Source organism: Thermobia domestica, chromosome 8 (genome assembly GCF_964235325.1).
Source record: "Thermobia domestica chromosome 8, izTheDome1.hap1.1, whole genome shotgun sequence".
In the NCBI taxonomy this organism is placed as follows: Eukaryota; Metazoa; Arthropoda; class Insecta; order Zygentoma; family Lepismatidae; genus Thermobia; species Thermobia domestica.
This window is the reverse complement of record NC_137461.1, coordinates 88061196-88084196: the sequence shown is the minus strand read 5'-3', so window position 1 is coordinate 88084196 and position 23001 is coordinate 88061196. Positions and strand designations below refer to the sequence as shown.

General features: G+C 34.3%; 1 pseudogene across 2 annotated transcripts in view; it reads left to right on the top strand.

The window, feature by feature from the left end:
* The window catches only part of LOC145693038 (glucose dehydrogenase [FAD, quinone] pseudogene), a 57560-nt pseudogene that overhangs the window by 14784 nt on the left and 19775 nt on the right, over window positions 1-23001 (top strand). The window lies entirely within an intron of this gene.

Genomic DNA, 23001 nt, shown 5'->3' with positions numbered 1-23001 from the left:
AATACCAAGATCACTTTCGTCCAAACTTTTTGCTTCAGGCATTACGCAAGATAATGAAATCAAATTAACATTTTTGTATACCATGAAGCACATACATACGATATAGTTTTAGTACAATTAAACAGAGAAGAAATATCTGAAAATATTTTATTAAACGAGGTTCAATAATTAGTTATTTGTATAATAATAATAATAATAATAATAATAATAATAATAATAATAATAATAATAATAATAATAATGTGTGCTATGGTTATGCCCTATAGGTAGAGACGAAACTTTTTCGCAAATACGATATGTGCGAAACATTAAAAAAAAACGCGTGTTTCAGGAAGCCTCAAACTTTGTTTGAGAGCCAGAAATCACGTTTATATTATCGCGATTTTTTTTGTTGCGAAATTCGGCATTACTTTCGATAAATGCGAATAAAAGTGAAAAAGTGAATTTAGCTAATTATTGCTAATAATAACTAAAAAGCATATTTCCAATATTATTTAACTTAAAAATCGTTGCATTTTTACCGAAAACGTGCACTACGCTAAATTAAGTTCTCCAGTGAAGTGAAGTTGGAAACTGCGTTACAAAAGTATTGATGAAGCTGCAAAATTACACGCAAGCAAGTGACGACAACTCTGTGTGGAGAGTACGAAAAGCTCTGCGAATTATTTGATCCAGATAAAGATGTAGACATCAACAAAACTGAACGTTTTTTAAATCGTTGACTGTGTGGTGAAAATGTTCATGATCTGTTGGTTGCTTACGGTGAATTTAAAAGTAAGGTTATTGAAGTTCTCAACTGTGAGGATAAGGAAATTGACATTGTATCATTATTAAACAATTTAAAAGTTACCCAGAGGTCTTTTACTGTCAGCTCGTTACGTTCAATATGGTTACCAGTCTCGAGTGTTGATGCCGAGACATTCTTTTCCAAGTACAGTATAATATGGTCTTACTGACAGAAGAACAAACTTAAAGAAGAATTGTAATATCTTGCTGCATGTTATCCTTTAACTAAGGATAAGGTTAGAAGTTTTAAAATTTTGCATTAATTTCTATATTTCAGTAAATACATTAGCTAGAATTTGCACCTAATTAAGGTATATCCTCATTTTTGCATTAGATACACCTTACTGCGAAAAATATACTGTCTACAAGTACCATATTTATATATATTTTTAAAAAACTGTACTACATTTAGAAAAATAAATGCGAAAATTATGATAATTAATGCTATAAAATATCAAAATTGTTGCGATAAAGTTTCATTTCTATCTATAGGGTAAAGGAAATGGACAAGTAACGGAAGGAAATGATTATGAAAGAACTGGTGAAATGATAATGTGGAAGGAAACGGGAGGACCCACAGACACGATATTGTCCACAACGAGGTTGCATTGTCTGTGATCGAACCAGGATCCCTTGCATCAAAAGTGAGAGATCTACTACTGAGCCACCGTGCCTCCTAACTGGGTATTTGAGGATCTAGCCCAACAATATGGAAGAAACTATTAAATTGTATCATTGAACTTGGACTATTATCGTGACCTCGATATTTTAGAAAGAAAGACAAAAAACTTTCTTCGTCGTTTGGTGCAGACATATAGCCTTGAGACTTTTTTTTAAATTATTATTCTTTAGCTTAACTTCTGTTTTTGAAAATGTCACACTTAATTTTTGCGTACGCACGTGTAGACTTACGTATATACAACGACAAATTTCCACATAACTGACCAAAAACGGGTGGCTGTCGGCGACCCAATGTGCCTTCACTAAGCGAACCTGACTTCTGAATACAAGGTCAGCGTCTTGCTGACTAGAATTTCTTAATACTAGTTGTTCTAATGCATGCAAACATTGACACAATTTACACCACACTCACTTGTTCTTTCTAGGCCTAGTACTTTTTATTTTTCCCTCCGCGCACTTCTTTTTATGAATATCGATAGCCATAAACAGGTCTCGTGAAGGCAAATACTTTATTGTCCAACAATTAGGTCTATGCTTTGTTGACTACTGAAGATTGTTCAGTCGGAATCGAACATGGAATTACGTGAGTGTGCAAACCATTACACTTGTGTGTGTTTTGCCCCATTATATAAACATCGAAGTTATGAAGGACGGAATCTACTCGTCCAGCGTATAATATGAGCTCCAAACCATGACAGGAACTGAATCCGTTGCAGCTGTCGGGTGCATACAAACAGAGCAAGAAATATCCCCCCCGGAGTATACCTCCACGAGTTACCAGTATTGTTGCAATTATACTTTCACCATCTGTATATTGAAAGCCCCTTGGGGAAAAATCTGAAATCATTACTGCTCACATATAAGCTGTTCCCCACTACACTACATCACCTTCAAGAAAGCTAGATAACAGAACTAGGCCACTACTATTATCACTTAACACAGATTCTGTTACTTCGTCCAAACAAATTCAATATTAGAAATAATTCTTATATATATATGCATGCAATGTTCATCTTAGTGTTTGTTAATTTTGATTATTTGTTTGATTGTGTCCCTTTTGCTAATTTCAAACCAAGCTAGCACTTGTAGGGCACGCTCAATAATATATGTGATAGTAAAGACAATGTCTTTCTGTTTATTAAAAAAAAAAAAAAAAAAAAACTCGCTTTACAAATTTCAAGCCCCCTCGTAGCTATCTGGCCACCCATACGAGCATTCTGCGCAACAAATCCAAGTTAAATTGGTTCCTGGTGGGAGTTACGCGGTTCGGATCCCATGATCAAGCTGTATGAGTAGGTACACGTCTCATATAGTCGTAATGCTGAAAGGGAGGTTAAAATCAAAACAAGCAAATACAAAGCTTCACAAATTTATTGCATTCAAGTCCCATTCCATCACATACAAAGCGAAAAGCAAGCAGAAATAACAAACATTTCTCTATATAACTGTATTACTATTTTAGACACACAAGACAGAACTAATTAAGTTTCCTACTGATCTTGTCTTGGTGACACTTGATCTTTTATTACACCCAATACCCCTACACTAATCAACCATGACTAATTGGCAGTTGGCTAAGCTGAGAAATAAAGTTAAAACGAAAAAAGAAAAAAAAATTAGATAAACCTGGGAAGCTGGCAGCGTATTTTCCCAACCGGGAGGTAAAAGACCGACACTTTCATACACGTGTGCACATAATACTTTATATTTATAAAACAACCATTATTAACAGGTCGCAGTGGCTCAGTGGTAGGGCGCTCACCTTTGATGCTTGGGATTTTCTCGTTGATCCCGGCTCGTGCCAAATGAGTTTTGTAATGGACAAACACCATGTGCGGGTTTATCTCGGTGTTCTCCCGTTTTATTCACTCCCCCAAATTCTTTACTATAATTCATTATCGTTGTCTCCCTTAGCCTCAGAGCACAATCGTAGAACGTTAACTTCAAACATTTAATTTCATTTTTCAACTACTACTACGACACATACTTTATTAATTACAAATATATTATAGTAATATAAATACCTTAAATATTATAGTGTGTGAGTACGCGAATCTAATATGTTTTGACGCCTGTTTCAAAGATCTAAGCCCCTTTCGCAAGTCAACAAGAGTGGAGAATGCCCCACCCTCCTGTAACAACCTGTGGGTGGCCATAAGGTAAACTGTTACCAAAATATGTCAATATAATATTATATAAACTTCTAATATCACCATGAAGTCTCAACAACTGGAGCCTCGCTGCAATCAAGTCATTTCGAGACTATCCGTCTTATGCAGAGTCGTTTTGACGTATGATTAGCATCATACTAAAGGCCTGACTACTGCAGGAAACATATGTTAGTCGAACTCTTTAGTATGGCACTAATTACGCATCAAAACGACTCTGCATAGGGCCCTATATCTTTATCTTAGTTGTGTCTTATTGGACAGGGCTTGAAGTTTAAATATGCGACGGGCTATTGTTTCCATTAAAACAATAAAAAAAAATAGTGAATAAATAAAATAAAATAAAATGAAAACAAATTTCACCGTCCCAGTGCTTGTGAACCAAAAGGAGATAATCCAGATGAAAGCAACGTACTGTATATGTTTTATTTTATTAATTTTCAGTGAACGTTCTCATGTTCGCACAGTCAGTGAAAGCAGTCTATGTGGCTGAAAATTCTGGATGACCTTGCACTGAATATTGGGTCCACTACACTCAAGTAGAAGATTATTAGAAGACTTTCTTTTTTTTAAAACCAATTTTGCCCCGAAGATAGATAAAGTAGTCGCATTCCTGACTGGCACTTTTATACAACGATCGTTCATACCTCGTGAACTTAAATGGGTTATAATGATGACCTATTTTCCCAACTCTCGCTAGCCTCTGCCTGTGGGAATTCGTTTTCAAAGAAGAAGAAGAAAATATATATATATATATATATATATATATATATATATATATATATATATTGGTCAAGCTATAGACGTTGTTCCAAGGACGGTCAGTTTCCTTCACATTCGTTTTCATTTCTCTCGTAAATTAAAATCGCTGGGTGATGGCTTGAATCCTTTAGAATTGGTCTCAAGAGTATTTGTTAGTTTATTAGGTTGTTGGGATGGAAATAATATTTCTAATTTTCCCCCCTAATAATATACATTCCAAAATCGATACTATTAATGCAGCGTCAATAACATGGATCCCAGCCACCCTCCATCCTGGTGAGAAATGCCAAAATGAATATTTCAGTAATTTATAAGAATGTTATTTTTGCAATATACGGGTATTTTTATATTGATAAAGAAAAGCATGAAATGAAATGAAATTTTGAGTTTCACGTCCCACGGTTATGCCGGTTAGGCTAAAGGAGACGGTGATAATGAGTAATGAATGAAATGATGGAATGAAGAAAGTGGGAGGAAACGGGAGAACCCCGAGAAAACCCACGCACACGGTGTTTGTCCACCACAAAGTTCACTTGGCGGGAGCAGGGTTTGAACCCGAGACCCCTAGCACCAGAGGTGAGCGCTCTACCACTGAGCCACCGCGGCCCCTGATAAAGAAAAGCATAGCTGGGATAACTATATGGATATTGTTGCTGGTATATTAACAATACCACCTTTAGAGTGTAGGTGTAACTAGAGTTGTCAACTGACCGGCACTTTACCGACTGACCTGACCGCATATTTATCAGGCTCAACTATACATTTCAAGTATTAAAATACAGCTATACTCCATTTGCTTTTGGCTCAGTGGTAGAGCGTTCACCTCTGGTGCTTGGGGTTTCGGGTTCGATCCCAGTCTCCGCCAAGTGAACTTTGTGGTGGACAAACACCGTGTGCGTGGGTTTTCTCGGGGTTCTCCCGTTTCCTCCCACTTTCTTCATTCCACCATTTCATTCATTTCTCATAATCACCGTCTCCTTTAGCCTAACCGGCATAACCGTGGGACGTAAAACTCAAAGATTTCATTTCATTTTCTCCATTTGCTTTCAAGATTATGAGCGGGTGCTGGCAACCCTTCTTGCTTGCTGAGAAACCATGTCTACAAGGAGTAGCTATAATGATTTAGGGAAGGGACTTTTGGTTAGGCCACGAGAAGATGCAGTGGGATTGCACATTATACTCTTACGGAAATGTATGACAATCCTGACTGAACTGACTTGGCACAGGATAGAATTTAATGTTGAGCTTTGTTTTCTGTGGCGATGAACTTTTGGATGAATCTCTTTATACCATAGATTTAGTTAAAGTCCTTCTAAAGCACACCTCAATTCACATGTACTTATCAAATGACAATGTACTTAGGAAAACTATGAACAACACCCACATTACACAAACTAACAACACAGCGAATCACTACAGAACGACTGAACACACTCAACAATCTTGCACACGAAACAAAAGACCTGAGAAATTAAAAACAAACAAACGCACATGTAAAATGACAAAATGTGTGTAATTAGAGAAATAACTTCTTTATGTAGCTTATTGTATGGCACTAACTTTATAAAACAAGGCTTTGTTTTTATTTCATGACCATAATTTTAAGTATTAGACAAGATATATATTTTTTCTATTGCATGCATTATTTTATAGCGAAAAAATATTTCCTAACTATCAATAGAAAAATATATAAGGAATCGAAAATATGTCGGTATACATATTTCTCTTTTATTTTTGTTAAGTAACAAACATATTGCACTGTTAGTGTATCTATATTGAATACTTTTGAAATGAGGTATAACTTATTCATTATGAAACAACAGTTAGAGATCAAGGTGAAGTTCTCAAATAATAAACACAACAGTCTCTACTACAGAAAAATCATTATATACAACGTATGTAAATATTGTTCTATCTCACGTTGAATACTTATTTACAATAGGCATGATATCTGAATAAATTCCGGATAGTGTGTGTGTGCTGTATGCCAATCTTACAAGTTATGATGTACGAGTCCTATCGAAAGTGCTACTAAGGAATAAGAAATGTACAGAATATAAATTCCTAACTTGTAACCTAGCAATCTTATTATCTTATCTGAGTGCTCTTCGAAGGCGTATATACACTCCAGCACATTTACCCATCCCAGGTAGTTAAGACAATTCATATTATGTAGTTTGTGAATAAACAAAATAACTTTTAGGAGGTAAAGACACTACTTAGTAGGAACGTTTTCTAGACTTTAAAATTGCAATATTAAACTTTCTCAAAAGGTATACTTCAAGATTCAATTTAAACTTTATACTATTGTTATATTTGAAAGAGACCTCGAGGTATACAGAAAGAAAATACCGACTTTGTCAAAATGTGAAATAAATAAATAAAGTTGCTTTTTCAAAATTAAATTTGTAGTTGTATATACACGAAGCAAGATTATATTTTTTTCTGTATCAAAAGCAAAAACGAGCAAAATATGGTATGAAACATCTTTATACTGTAGTAAATATTATGTTACGAAGTTAAAAATCAGGGCTACTTTACTTGATATACAGTAGAGTCCGTGGCTTAAAAAATATAGAAAACTGAATAATAGGGATCGAGTCTACCTAAGTATAGTGAAGGGATAGATTCAGAAGTAAGATTAGGAATATCATGTAAAGAAAAAAAAAACGGACCAGGCACATACGACTTTATTACACACATATTCAAACATAATAACTTCCTATAGCAGGGCTAGAAATATTGAAAAATCCTTACTTTTTTTCTACTGACTTTCAAAGGCTAAAACATACCATTTGCATGGAGAATGGGAACACTATTTTCCTTTTATACCACTCGTCTTCCTAGTCTTTCGCACGCGATAAGGAAAATGGAATTTCAGTGTCAGTGGCAACTGTAAATAGGAAGAGCGCCAAAAATGTTGATAGTCTGAGGCAGACCACTGAACCAAAAAGTTTGGCCAACCCCATTCTATAGTATCAAAAATACATCGTTCCTACATACAACTGACATCCATCTCTTATCTTTCTCCGATTCTTACGATTCTTACTATCAACAGTGAAGATTAAGGTATCATCTTTTTACTAGATAAATTTACCCATTCTTACGAATGTTACAGTTTACCCAGTGGTGCCCACTCCCCCCTTATGTCCATGACGCACCCCCCCCCGCAATTGTCTATCCATAGGTGTTCTTCCATGAAAAAGAAATCTTTTCGATTAATTTTTACACCCCCTCAAACATATTTAGATTTTAACCCCCCAAATATTTCAATGACGCAATTTGCGTCATAGCCCCCCCTTGTGGGCACCCCTGGTTTACCTACCTGTCAAGAAATATTATCTAATAGTTGTTAAATATACACATATGAAAATTGATCTGTTTAAGGGCTCATGTAACAAATTTGAAATTTCACAGAAGAGATTTTATTTTTAGTTTTCGTCTCATCTTCTATAGATTTTGTTCTCTTATTTGATTATATGCATATAGGCTTATCCACACTATGTCGTATACTTTGATAAGTTTTGTGTAGAGATGAGTGCACACCCCAAACATAATCATTTGTACGGTACACGGCATATTGAAGAAAATGCAACTTAAGCTCTTATCCAAATCAACCCTTCGTATGTAACATATTATGAAAGTGAAAAAAATATGAAGATTTGCTCAGTGCATGGAAAATAGAAAAAAAAAACTTCAAGTAAACTAAAAAAATAAAAATAAAAAGTGAAACTAACTCCAAACAAGTCATATAGCGTGGAAATGGCGGAAAACAATGTTGTAATCCACGAACCTTAAAAATTACCACCATGCGTACATTAGAAGCCGTATATTTTCTGTGCCTCCCAATCTAGTCAGCACTTAAGAATTGAGTTTAACATACGTTATAACACTACTTCCATATCAGAGGAGGCATGGAGGCTCAGTAGTAGAGCGTTTACCTCTGGTGCGTGGGGTCCCTGCTTTGATCCCAGCTTGCGCCAAGTGGGCTTTGTAGTGAGCAAACACTGTATTCGAAGGTTTTCTCGTTGTTCTCCTGTTTCCTCCCACTTTATTCATTCAACCATTTCATTCATTTCTCATCTTCCCCGTCTCTTTTAGCCTAATCGGCGTAACTGTGGGACGTAAAACTTATGATTTCGTAATAAGATTTCATTCCATTTTCATTTACTACTTCCATATCCATTGTAATTATATGTATCAATTAATATGTATTAATATGTAACATCTATCTTGAATATTAATATCAGAATTTTACTACATGAATCATCGTAACAATGTACTGTCCTGTTGTTCAGGGAATTAGATTTTTAATTCTAGGTTTCAACTTCAACTGTTTCGTGGCGTATGATCATTTCACACAACTTCAATATAATAGGTGGTCATCCTAAGCCACATATCTCCAACTAATCGCTTTATTGACTTGCAATTTCTGCATATTTATTCTCTGACAGAACCCCATCATATTTCAGTTTTATTATCCGCATACCCTTCACTCTTCAATAATTTTACCTACATTTTTTCACAACGAATAATACCCATCAGTTTGCAATCAAACAAACACATACGTATGTATTAAAATTCTAGGTTTATATGTTTGTGGTCACATTTGTGGCCAATTGTTTTGACAATGATATCTCGGAAACTATAAGCTCTAGAAAGATGCCGTTTTCACTGATCGATTGCAAATTTTGTGTAGATTGTTCAGTTTTAATTGAATATTTTTTAAATGGCCTTTATTTCTGTATTACATTTTTAGGGGTACACTGGACGTATTGAAATTTTAAAAAGTAAAGCATCATATCCTACTGCCTGCAAGAAGAAAGAAAATGATTATTACACATTGATCATAGATGAATTAGAAACTCCAACCAGAAGTAGGCTCAAATCTTGCAAACGGTGCGAGATATTGAAAAAAAACATTTAAAAAATCTCCCCTTTATGATACCCCTTGCCGATTTTTATCAAGACAACCTTCACTTGTGTGTATAAAGGGACATGTACAAATGTCGTGAGGAATGACAAGGAGATTCATGTTCATATGTGAATGATGCGCTGTGTAGAGAGCGCAGGTTCAGCTAGTATTTAAAAAAAAAAAATACGAATAATTAATTAATTAATTAAAACTAAGGAAAATACACTTTAAAAATCACCCTGAGAAGTTATTATTGCAATCACCTTAAATATTACTGTACTACACTTATCAATTAGATAGATAGTATGCAGTTTACGCTTGCTTATATTTTTTTTTCTACGTTTGCCCACTCACGTAACATTATCTTCTGTTATTCATTTGTTTCCACTAATTTTTGAATTCAATCTTTCCAGCAAACTAATATTTAAAAATATCCACAGACGAATGAGAATACACTAAAATACACATTATCAAATACTTCAGATCAAAATACGACGGTCTCAGTACACAAAAGGAAACATGTGACACCCTTGATAAATTTTAGTTAGTTCTATATTTCTAGAATAGGATCCTGAAACATTCTTAAACGCCCTGCGGATTTTTCCTAAAACCATTTCAGTAATAATAATAATCAATAGTACTTCTTAGAAGTTTCTTTTCTTTAAAAAAAAGAAAGAAAAAGAAAAGAATTCTCTTCTTCAAAAAAGTATTTCAAATTGTGACTTATAGGCACTACTTTCCTCTCAATATTACTATTCTTAAGAATATAATTTCTTTATTCTTTGACAGGAAATACCATCGAATTTGCATTGTTGGAAAGTGAAAGGGTTTCCAGTTCACTGCAGCAAAATTTGAATAAGAAATGAAAAAGTAAACAAAAGATCAGTATACTAGAAAGACGGATCTCTTTGTTAGTAAATCACTATATAAAACAGGAGAAAAGGAAGAGGACTGTAAAGGAAATGCTGAAAAGGAAAGAAATCATTAACCTTGAAATCAAAGGGTGTCCTGGGATTTATTTCTTTTCTGTTTTTATTATTTTTTTTCCTATCCACCGCAAACTTCTGTCTCCTGACAATCAACCACGATGATTTATTCTTCTGCTAAACGGTGCAAAATGAAATACCAAAGGTAAGGGAACTGCAAAGGTTCCACCAATCCTGTAGCAGCAGTTTATCATATATTTAAAGGGATTTCCTCTTGCTCGAAGCAAAAGAAAAGGAATGTTGCTGTGATTTATTCGCAGTTCTCCAATCTTCAAAGAATTTTTTTTTTTATTCTCTACCCAGATACAGGGTAAAAGGCTATGATGCACGTCTCTTAAATATTAAATACGTATTTTATGAAATATTATTCAGTTCTGTGATAAATTTATATAGAAATCAACTCTTCAGAACTTTAAATATATATACGAGAGTATTTCCAAAAGTATCCGGCCTGATACTGAAATATGAGTCACTGGTAATAAGCAATTCATGGCATATAGTGCCATCTATGGAAGAAATAATTATCAGTTTCAACTGACTAGTTGCGTCAGCTGATTGGGAACAGGATATATATCCTTCATTTTACTTTATTTTATATTTTTACCTTTAATTTCATGTCTCAGTATCACCGAATCCAAAAAATTATAATGCTCTTGGAAAACATTCGACAGGGAAAGAGATCCAAGAAATTAAGCTAAAACAGATATACTGTACAGAATATGTTTGATATAATCTAACGCGATACATTAACATAACATGCTGTTCTTAAAAATCTTGTTGCAACACTTTAATCAAAGGGTTAATAATAATGGAAATAAACTTAGAAAATGGAATACTCAGAGTGTGATTATAAATATCTTCCAGTCTAGAGGAAGTCTGTACAGAGAGTAGGAAACCTTTATTCCTAGTTGGGACGATATTTGACAAACCAGAAGCCAAGATTATTTTTCCAGAAGAAAGGGGAAAACCCAGGCATCACCCCCTACAAATCGAACACTGGTGTTTCTAATCAGCAAAAATAATAAGTTAAAACATATTATGGAAAACTTAACTAATATTTTGTGGAACAAATATACGTGTTCGGTGACTGAGTTATGTTATTTTTCACGTCATATGTAGTTTCTTCGACAATTTTTTTGCTATCTTTTTAAAACATTTTCAAATTACTATGTTAGCTCTGGTGGTTCCGTCAGGAATTCCCAGCCCAAGAATAATGAAGGTTACACAATTTCTTGAAGATGTTTGCGTGAGCACATTTTCCTTTTTGTTATTATCATGCGCGACACATCATCATCTTGATAGTTCTTGTGAGTAGAGGGAGTACACATGAAAATGCACATACAAAATAGCGAAGTTGGCATCTTCAAAATGAAATCTTTATGTTATCGTCAGTCATGTAATGCAGTAACGTACACGTAAAAGAGGCAGATACAAATCTCACCTATACAGAGACAAGATAAAGCATTAATACTTACACACCCAAACATTACTGGCATTTTTATTAGAAGCCATGGTCACATATGGTGATAACAAACCCTGTAATATCTACACAGAAAGAAAGAAAGAAAGAGAGAGAGAGAGAGAAATTAGCAGTTTGCTTACTGCCCAAGGTCCAAATGTATTTTCTTGCTCGATGCGCCACAGACATGATAATTCCCCCTCAAGCAGCATCTCCTAACTTTCTCCGCTTCTTTCCTTTTGTTATGCAAACTGGGTTTAAAGTGAAAACCAGCATTCCTTTCCAAGCTAGAACACCCACATCTTATATTACGCTTCCTGCATATTAGAAACAGATTCTGTGGAGATATTAATGTTTTTTTTTTTTTTTCTTACTTTTGTGTAAACACACTAACAAGATTTTAACGGATTGATTTTTTTTCGTCTACGAAATAGTTAAGCAACAGAAGTTCTAGTTCTCCTAATCTAAAGGTCTGCACATCTACTTATAATACAAAATCATCTCAGTCTGTGAGTAACGCTAACTCCTCGCCGCTCTGTTACGTTCGCTACCTACCTGTTTGCTTCTATTTCAAAATGGATAATGATGATTCAGAATATGAACGTGCTTTGATGTTTATTGTTAAGAAAAAAACTGTATTAAATGTAAAGACGGTTGTAAATATTTACAAGGGTTGTTCATTAAATATTTTTCCTGACTCCAATAGTTACACACTTCCCCATCGTTCTATGCGCTTGTGATTACTGTATAAGTCTGCAGAATGTTTCAGAAACTATGACTTGTTTGACCCCAGAAATCAGCATTTCATCGTCTTGGAAAAATGACTTTATAGTTAGGAAGAAGCAAAATCAGACGGTGCAAGGTCAGAGGAGTATAGGGATGGGGAAGGAATTCATACACGCATGGTTAGCGTACTGTACTCTGAAGGTCCTGACCATTATGAAAATGTGAATTGTCAGTTCCGTACTCTAGCCCATATGGTTAGCGTACTGTACTCCGAAGGTCCTGAGTTCGATTCCCGCACAGAGTAACATTTTTTGTACTAAAATAATGAATTCATACATTTTAACTTCGATAAAAAATAATGTATTTGTCCATAATTTATTAACTCGGGCATTTTTGCCCTTATTTACTTTGAAAAACGTAAATTTATCATTTAGAGTTGTATAGGAAAACATTTCCCTTTATTCAAAGCCCGAATGACTTCCTGTTTCTCCGTCATACAGGTTCTCTTTACTACATATATTTAGTTATATGGAATTGAAAGGATCGTTACGAATGACATCATTGCATTACTACATTAGATTGATCTTGACTATACCCTGAAAATTTCTCCAGTATAAATAACAATTCATGAATTAATCATATATGTGTATGACTTCATTTGTACTTTCTCCAGGATTTTACGAAGTTGCCTTTGTATCTTCCTTATAAATACGTATAGCAATTAGTAATATGGTACTGCACCTGACTAGTGTTGTAAAATTTCCGGAAATTTTGAATCTGCTGTAAAAAACCGTTTTTCCGGTTTCTTTCCGAAAAAATTGGAAAAATTGAGAAAATAACAAACATCTTTGTATTAGGTTGGTTTTACTAGTAACGAAACCTTTTTTTTCAACGTGTGAAAAATGTAAGTTGAGAAATTTGAATATTTAAAAAAAGAAGCATTCGAAAATAAAACTGTTGTAATTACTCTTGAAAATTAATAGTCAGCACTCATTTCCTTTGAGTGCCTTTTAGTCGTTTACTCCTGGTTGTGTATTAATTACAAAACTTTTACAATTTATACACATCTACCATCATGAAGCGTTTTTGTTGCAACAAATAGAGCTCTTGAATGATACTGAGTTCTTAACGTGCTCTTTGATCTGGTGAAATTGTGTTAATCTTAACCAAATTACTTCTTAAAGGAAAGAGCAGTGGGCGAATTTCACTAATACTCATGCACTAAGACATATAATTACTATTATTTAATATTCGAATACACACTTTAATATAAACTTTACGTACAAAATTTTGTATGTAAACAAATACCTGTTTTCTAGTGCTACAAATTATCAATAAGTGATTATATTTGTAACTTAACAACTCTCAAACCACTAGATTGATCTTGACAAAAATTTTCAACGTAAATGAGGTTCGAGCCTGTGTTGGATTTTACCATTTCACTTTGAAGTTGCAACTTGGAGGAAACAAATGCGGATATATATTGAAAATTACCGATCTTAGTATCGAACCCATAGTTTTCGGTGTTGCTGAGATGAACAGTGACATTTCTGATGAAGCTTAAATTCAAATTCAGCAGTGCAACTTGGGGGAAGAGGACGAAAGATATATAAAATGATCAAAAATGACCAATATTAGTGTCAAATCCATAGTTTTAGGCGTTGCCGAGATGAACAGTAACACTTCCGATGCCGTTTAAATAAAAATTCAGGCCCGCAACTTAGTGACGGGGAAGGAGAGATACATATATAAAAATGATTGAAAATAGCCGATATCAGTGTCGAATTCATAATTTTCGGGGTTGCTCAGATGAACAGTGACACTTTCGATGCTGTTTAAATCCAAATTTATCACCGCAAATTGGGGAGGGTATATATATATATATAAATGATAGATATTATTGTGAATCCATAATTTTCCACTATGGATCCATATGACCGATGAGATGAACAATGACACTTGAAATGCCGTTTAAATCGAAATTCAACGCCTTGACCTGGGGGCGGGGATGAGGGGAGATATATACAAGTGATCGAAAATTACCGATATTAGTGTCGAATCCATAGTTTTGGGGATTCCTGTGATGAACAGTAACACTTCCCATGCCGTTTAAACCCAAATTCAGTCCCGCAACTTGGGTAGGAAGAGATATATAAAAATTACTGAAAATGGCCGGTATTAGTGTCAAATCCATAGTTTTTGGGTTTTTGAGATGAGCAGTGACATTTCCGATGCCGTTTAAATCTAAATTCATCCCCACAACTTGGGGCCGGGGAGATATTATAAATATGACTGAAATTACCGATATTTGTGTCGAATCCATAGTTTTTGTTGGTCGCTGAAATGAACAGTAACACTTTCGATGCCGTTTAAATCAAAATTCATCCTCGTAATTTGGGGGCGGGGGAGAGGCGATCACATATATATAAATGATCAAAATTGACCGATTAGTGTTGAATCAATGATTTTGGGGGTCCTGAGATGAACAGTAACACTTCCGATGCTGTTAAAATCCAAATTAAGCGCCGCAACTTGGGGGAGGGAGAAGGGGTGGATATATAAAAATGATCGAAAATAGCCGATATTAGTTTCCAATCCATAGTTTTCGGGGTGGCTGAGATGAACAGTGACATTTCCGATGACGTTTAAATCCAAATTCAGTCCCCATTAGTAGTCCTAAAGGGGGAGGGTGACATGTAAAAGTAATTGAAAATGACTTATACTAGTGTCGAATTCATAGTTTTTGGGGTCCCTAAGTTCATTGGTGACAGTTTGGTGCCCTTTATACCCAAAATGAAACATATTCTCCCCGTGCGAAAAATGGGTATTGTACTAGTCTTTAATAGATCTAATAACGAACGGAAGTATCACATGTTAAATTCTTTAATATATTTGTCGCTGCTCAAATTTACGCACTTGTGCGGTGTATGTGTGTATACGTAAATAAGATCATCTCTCTTTTTGAGTGTTCGAAAAATATGCAAATAATAAACAGGGATTTTTATCAGAAATCAGAAAACTAAAAAGTAAAATTAAAACCTTTTGTTATCAGTATTTTTCGTGCTAGTGAAATACATTGTATACATGCTGCAGACACGTTACAGCAAATAAAATTAGCAACAAGCGAAGAAGTACCGGTAGTTTTTAAATTATATTTTCCGGGTTTTGCCAATATTTCTGAACAATACATTTTTTCTAATGGGTTCAAAATTTCCGGAAATTTTACACAGAACAAGGAAGATACGTATCTCCATAAAATATATATTTCATTTTAACATACTGGTATTAACTAAAATGATTCTTACCCTGTTATTTTTACATTTCCCTGCCATAAAACGGTAACTTTTTAAAGATTACTTAAGATAATTTAAATGCTTCTATATTAATTAAGCTAACTAGGATTATATTTGAGTATCTTTTGTAGCCATAACTCCATTCTATCACGGTGCTAACTTTAAAGAAGGGTGCAAATATATTTGCTGCCACAAAATTTCCCTATTCTAATTCAAGAAACGTGAGTACTCAATGATCTTAACTGTAAACTAGTAAATATAAAATAGTTTTCATATTAAAAGCATAATGTAGTAAAATATTCGAAAATTTCAATTTTTCCCAATCTTCCCGTTTTTTTCAAGCTTGGGAAAAAACGGTAAAAATAGCTTTTTTACTCAAAATTTCCGTTTTTTTCCCCAGGTCTTTACAACATTACACCTGACAAGATATACTCCTCTTATTTTCAAAAACAAATATATGTAGTGAAAAATTTACTGATTATATATTAGAAAACTAAATATGTACTCAATGGCATCTGCATCCCTCTCATAGAGATGAAATGATACTTGCTAGCCTTTGTAACAGTATATTTATGCTTTCTCGTTAAGAATTTACAGTGATATTAAGAAAACATATTCGTTTTTAGTGTGCATTTTTTTTTTTTTTTAAGTTTCATAGCCCACACATAAGCTCTTTAAGACAATGAAACAGTGATGTAGACACTGAATTTGGATCTACCTTGTCCCTTACTAGAGTAAAGTTCGTACATACAATATTGTATTTGCGATTCCGTTTGGTACATTTTACACTTCCGCTTAGTACTATATTTGCATTTCACTTTGTATTACTAAATCTTTTCTCACAAATTACCTCTCGACTATACAAAGTTAGGAGAGAAACAGTACAATTGTTTAGATATAGCATTTTATTAATAAGTATATTATAAATTAAAACGGCAAATTAATTGAAATGCGGGAGCGATATCATTGACGACACCATCATGCATCATGCAAACTATATTATTTTTCCTGTTAAATTTATTTATTTATTTTTCACGTACTAACTGAAAGAAAAATAACAATATATACTGAAATTAACGCAACGAATACACATTGCTATCTAACAGATATTTAAAATCAAAATACAATTTTCCGTGAAAATATCTATTATTTACAGACAATAAAATTCAAAGACAGGTAACACATATGTATTTTGAAATTACAGAACAGCTGAGAAATGTGAACATTAAAAACCACGATTTTAAATTTCATCTATCAACGGGCATAATATAAAATCGTTCATCTCGCTCAAAACAAAATGATAGAGACTGAATTCACATAGTAAGGCGAACCTGTCAGCATAATAACCACACAACCATTCTAGTACCGAAAATTAAGAGCGAGTTTAAAATAACATAGTTAATAATTTCCATACAAGTCTACGTTTCTAAATTACTTTTAAATTTTTTGATGATTTTTCCCGATAGCTGCAACACTTTATTCAAACTTGTACAACTTTATGGAATTTATTGTACAGTTTAAGGACATGAAGTAAGCTATAATATATTTGAAAAATATTAAAGTATGATTTACTACGATATTTATTCTAAAAGTAACTAAAAGTAACAAGTTAGTAACTTATTTTAACTTCCTCCCTAAATAATGGGATTGATGTCAATATCCACATTTTTGGGGTAGTCTGTTGTAAGTTTGAGTGATATTATATTTAATACTAGTTATACCATAAGTTGTTGAATTAACATTGTCTCCTTCAATTTAATTCTTTTTCCTCATAACTATGGATATCTTAAATATCGATATATCTATATTGAAATTTTCAATATTGATTTTCGAAATTAGTACTAGAGAAATAACCGTTTCTCACGTACTGAGTCTAGAGATGAAAAGAAGATTTCAACACCCGGTTCCACAGTTGTAGTGTAATGGAAACCTGAAATTCAGATTTATAGTTTACATTAAGAACTTTATTGTGTATTTCACAATAATTTTGAAAATATAAGACTTTTCGGTTCTTTCTTAGATTAAATTAAAGAGAATGGATTAACGCAAATCACTCTTAAATTCTCTGTTCCCAACGTATTAGTATTTGCGTATTACTGATCAATCAAATGAAAATTTCTAAACGAAAAGCACTAATCCCTTTTAATTCGTTCCAGTCTTGTGATTTAACGTGAAACATACTGAAAAGTTCCTTTTGATGTTTCGACGAGGAAAACAGCATCAAAATACGGAACTACAATATACCAATTAGAAAGTTATAAATAAAAATATAATGCATGACACCTCTTTGGAAAATTTAGTTACATATGCGTTATTCCACACATTTACAGCTTTATGAACTAAAATGACTCTTTCAAGTTAATAATCAACACTAACAGAAAGACTTTTCAAGTTGATTCGACACATTCTCCCACAGTCTTCCTTTTCAATTGTGTGTGATCTAACCTCCTTCATGTATAAAATAATACTTTAATAAACTCTCCGAAAGAAAAGAATCTGCAAAAGAAAAAATAATGTAATATATTTCTTAGACTTTTACAACTGACGAGATGTAACTTTGTTAAACATATTTCAGTAAATGCAAGTCAACGAACAGAGTTAATTTCTGTGAAATTGCAGTACCAAAAACAAACTCGTGTGAACTGAATTAAATTCATAACACAGATGTGTTACCTGATTATACAAAACGATTACGACTACAGAACTACACAACACCTCTAATCTTGATAAATCAGTGTGGTGTGAAGACTCCACGTGCTGAAATCAAAGCTTCTATACGTCATAACAGAGAATCAAACAACGCGTTCGAAGTGTTCTAATGAATAGGTTGCCACGGAGTTTGAATGGGAGTCCACATACTGTCTGCTGAAAAATTGTGGTGCCTGTCAACTATATCTTACACATGTTTGATGTGATACATATCACGTAATTATGCCCGTCAGGGAAGCAGTGGTACCTGTCTTCCCTCGAAGAATGATTACATGCCAGGAAAGCTAGCTGGGATTGTCCAGCTAAAATATGGCCTCCGGAGTTGTCTGTAGGAAAGACATAATTTTAGCTTCTATAATTATCCCAACAGCAGTCAGTGGTGAGGTTGCTCTCAATGCGTAGCAGCCGAGAATGCGCGTTGTACCCAATGGCGCCCCACACAATACAGTTGTGCCAATAGATCGATATGGCATTCGTCAATGCACGCTGATAGATTTCGTCCGCCGAGACAGCGTCTAAAGCATATGGGGTGATCACTGTAGAACACGTCAGAAAGGCATTTGTCTAAAAACATTACTGTCTGGCATTCAGCACACAAACGACGGTGTTCACGCGCGTACTGTATCCGGAGGAGTTTGTGGTTCTCTAACAATGGAAAACCAACGCAAAGATATTTGTGCAGCCATTCCAGCATTCAGCTTATGCAGCAGAACTATCGACACACAAATTTACAGCCGATATCGTGATTCACTGTCGAGTGGACGATGCTATATGGTCATGCAGTCATGCCGAGCGACGTTGCGTACGGTTCTCTTCTGTCTACTGTTTTGTCACACAGCAATTCCGAGCTGGAAAATCCGTTTTTTTCTTTAAGCAGATCAGCTTGTATGAACGTAGTTGTGTTTATATTGGGCCCCTTGATGTCGACGAGGCACAATGACACTTGCTCTCGCCTTCTCTGTTTACTTGTTCATATTCCACTGCCTGAGTGCTGAACAAACTGCCCTCTTGTGAGATTATTCCAAGCATCGAATCTAAGGTGCTCCTAAACCCTTGCGTGCGCCATCGAGTTAAAATTGTAATCGATTAATTTGTTGCAGTTTAGAGCAGACGTAAGTATCGAGACTATTCATCCCCGTCACGATAAGGCCAACACATATTGTACATTAAATATTCCAAATAAGACTTCTAATTTATGATTTTAAGGTATAACTACACTATACTACGATAACTATGATAACCACGATATACCACATCTTCAAGTGTGGAGATAGAAAACAAGTTTCATCCTATAGACTAATTTCTCTTCTGTGTCTATTCTCTGCGAAAAAAAAAAATATAGTAAAACACAGATTATTCAGCTTTGTCAAACCTTTTTTAAACAGCTCTCGGCAGGTTTCCTACTTGGACGTTCATATCTTATTAATCTATCACTTTTAGTCACTCAGGCGGCCCAAGCAATTATGTTAACTCTCAGCTTCATGTAATATATTTTGATATATCTAAGGCCTTTGATACCATAAACACCGATTGCTTCTTTACAAACTCTCTAATAGATATATAACACTCATAGTAAGATCCTCTTTTAGGGAGAGAACAGCGCGTTACTCTTCCTGGATACCTGTCTCAGTATAGTCCTGTCTTATCAGGAGTGACTTAGGGGAATGTGTTGGGTCCACCCTTGGTTTTACTGTACATGGATGACTTACCTAACATCTTTTCATCCTATTCAACAAATATTTTGCTTTTCCCTGATGACTGTAAACTCTTTGGAGTCATTAATTCTGTAAATGATGCATCTTCTGTGCAAGCTGATATAGATATGTTATGGTAAATAACTGGTACCCTAACTGGAATCTGTCTTTAAACCCCAGCAAATGTTCTACGCTTTCTATATCTTTAAATGTGAATGTATGTCGCCAGATATCTACTGTACTAATCAAACGTGTTTCGTCTCAAAAAGATCTAGGTGGTGTATTGTCATTGATGAAAAACCCTCCTTCGCGAATCGCATCATATCGACCTCACTCAAAGCTATGAAACTACTTTGTCTACTTTTTAGATTTCCTGAAATACAAGGTCCCCTGCCCTTACTATGTTTTTCAAGGCTTTCATGTCCCTGATCATTGAATATTATTTACCTATATGGAATATACCAGTACCTACTAATTTATCTCGCATTGACTCGGTCCTAAACTTCTTTCTTACCATAGTTAGATTTAGAATTCCTGAGTTACCTGATCACTCGCGACAGGAATTCATGTCTTTAATGAAACTATGTATCCCTGATAAACGACGCCGCGCTGCTTGTTTGCTTTATCTATATAAACGCAGAATCAATGGTAAAATTGATTCTGAGTTGTTACTATCGCAGATTAACTTTCGGGTTCCTCCGTCACGAACTGCTCTCTTAATTTGCTAGCTTACGAGACACTTTGGTTATCAATTGTTAAGTACTCCTTGTTTTACAGACTAGTGCACGATTACAATATTGTTTCAACAGATCTTACCATTTTTACTTCTGAACCAAACTTCAGAATGCAACTAAAGAGAATATTGTATATTGAGAGGTGAAACTTCTTTATTTTGTATTTGTTTAGTTAATTTTTTATTCTTTTTTGTTTGTCTTTTTTTCTATGATTTTATCTTCTTTTATGTTGATCAGTTTCAGCCAATTGGTCTTATGTTGTATGAAACTTAGTAAATAAATAAATAAATAAGGTTATCAATTGTTAAGTACTCCTTGTTTTACAGACTAGCGCACGATTACAATACTGTTTCAACAGATCTTACCATTTTTACTTCTGAACGAAACTTCAGAATTCAACTGAAGAGAATATTGTATATTAAGAGGTGAAACTTCTTTATTTTGTATTTGTTTAGTTAATTTTTTATTCTTTTTTGTTTGTCTTTTTTCTTTCTATGATTTTATCTTCTTTTATGTTGATCAGTTTCAGCCAATTGGCCTTATGTTGTATGAAACTTAGTGAATAAATAAATAAATAAATAAATAAATAAATAAATAAATAAATAAATAACCTCACCAACACAGATTATGGAGCGCTATGGGTACATGCAGAGGTAGATTTCTCGCTTTCCGCTTGAAGGCAGCAGCACACAGATGAAATATACAAGTAAGAGCACTTGGTCTCCTAGGGCACTACACTCTTCCTGAATTTCTTAGGCACTTTTTTTCTCTTTCCAGTCAAGTAATTTTTCCAAGAGTGATTTGCATACCATAAAATGATTATATACGGCAACGAAACAAGTTAGCGAGGTCATTTATGTTTTTCGGGTATAAAAGTTTTTTTTTTATTTTTTTTTTCTTTCAGCATTTGAAACTATTTTTGTTTCTGCACGCAAATATAGGTGACAAGCAAATAGTGCCATATATTTAAGAAGACTGTATACTGTTTCTACATGTACGTAATTTTAATCTATTATGCGCTTCTTTCCTAGAACTGGATTTTGTTTATGATTTGGGCGATGGTCATACCAAGGGACATGCGTCTTGATGTACCAAGAGTGAATACTTTGGGTATAATGAACACTGTTTTTTGTAATTATCTTATGAATACAACTAGTTTTAAAACCAAAATACAATTTTTTCAACAAATGATCTGACAAAACTGAAATATTACGGTGGTCCTTAGTTTCCGACTTCCGAGATTTTTTAGTCTCAACTCTAAAATGGTTTCTTTTCAACGAGAGCACCAGTTTAGCAGAACCTTAGATCCGATGCTTGGAATAGTACCACGAGAGGGCAGTTTGTGCAGCACTCAGGCAGTGAAAAAGGAAGGTTAGGGCAGTTGTCATTGTGCCTTGTCGATATCAAGCAGCCCAATATATCTAAACAAACGACTACATTTATACAAGGACGCATGGTCTGCTTAAAGGAAGACGGATTTTTCTACCGAAAAATCACTGTGGGATAAAGCAATTACAGGAAAATATATAATTTCCTATAACCTTGTACAAATTACCCACATCTGTAAAGTAAAACATAGAAAGTGTCCCTAGGGTGAGCAACTTCCAATATATCATGTTACCCGTCTATTACATAATACCCGAAGTCTTCCTACGCGTATAAAGATTAGTTATGTTATAATCTGTATGTATGCGTCTATTGTAATATTTTGTAGAAAATATTCTTTTTTTACTGTAATCAATAAGAAATATTTCAGCTCCACGTTGTAAAAATTTATCCCTTTCTCCTGCAAATCTCTCCGAAATATTGTGGTTCCTACGGATGTTTCTACCCAAGTTAAACAATAAGAATCAGTTTGGGAATCCACTAATATATAGGGCTATTATGCGAAAATTGTTACTATATCAGTTCACTTCATCCAACTATATTATATCGTATTCGCGTCTGTATAAGCCACACTGTTTCCCAAAATACCGTCAATATTAAGGATGCGACCTATACACGGGAATGATAAGAAAAACATACATGCAGAAACATGGCAGCACTTACTTAGTTGGTACATTTGTGGTTGAAGCATTAGTTGCCATT